Source organism: Nanorana parkeri, unplaced genomic scaffold, assembly GCF_000935625.1.
Source record: "Nanorana parkeri isolate BGI_ZX_2015 unplaced genomic scaffold, ASM93562v1 scaffold1291, whole genome shotgun sequence".
NCBI lineage: Eukaryota > Metazoa > Chordata > Amphibia > Anura > Dicroglossidae > Nanorana > Nanorana parkeri.
In genome coordinates, this window is record NW_017307559.1 from 238,569 (window position 1) to 239,084 (window position 516).

Genomic DNA, 516 nt, shown 5'->3' on the forward strand with positions numbered 1-516 from the left:
CCCAGCCTGTGAAAGATTAAAGATTAAAAACAACCCAAAGCAGCTTTGGCTGCAACATTCAGCTTCAATGCAGAGCGCTCCCCCGCAGTACTTCTTTTCAGCCACTAGATGTCCTCAGTCTGCTCCTGGCATATCGGGTGTTGGCTGCCCCCCCCACTGCAAACTGTGATTCGGCCATCAGACTAAGGACATCTAGTGGCTGAACAGCAGTACTGCGAGGGGAGCCGCCCATCAGACTGAGGACATCTAGTGGCTGAACAGCAGTAGTGTGGGGGAGCCGGCCATCACACTGAAGACATCTAGTGGCTGAACAGCAGTACTGTGGGGGGGAGCCGGCCATCACACTGAGGACATCGAGTCGCTGAACAGCGGTACTGCGAGGGGACTTGGCCATCAGACTGAGGACATCTAGTGGCTGAACAGCAGTACTGCGAGGGGACTTGGCCATCAGACTGAGGACATCTAGTGGCTGAACAGCAGTACTGGGGGCGGGGGGGGGCCGGCCCTCCAACTAAG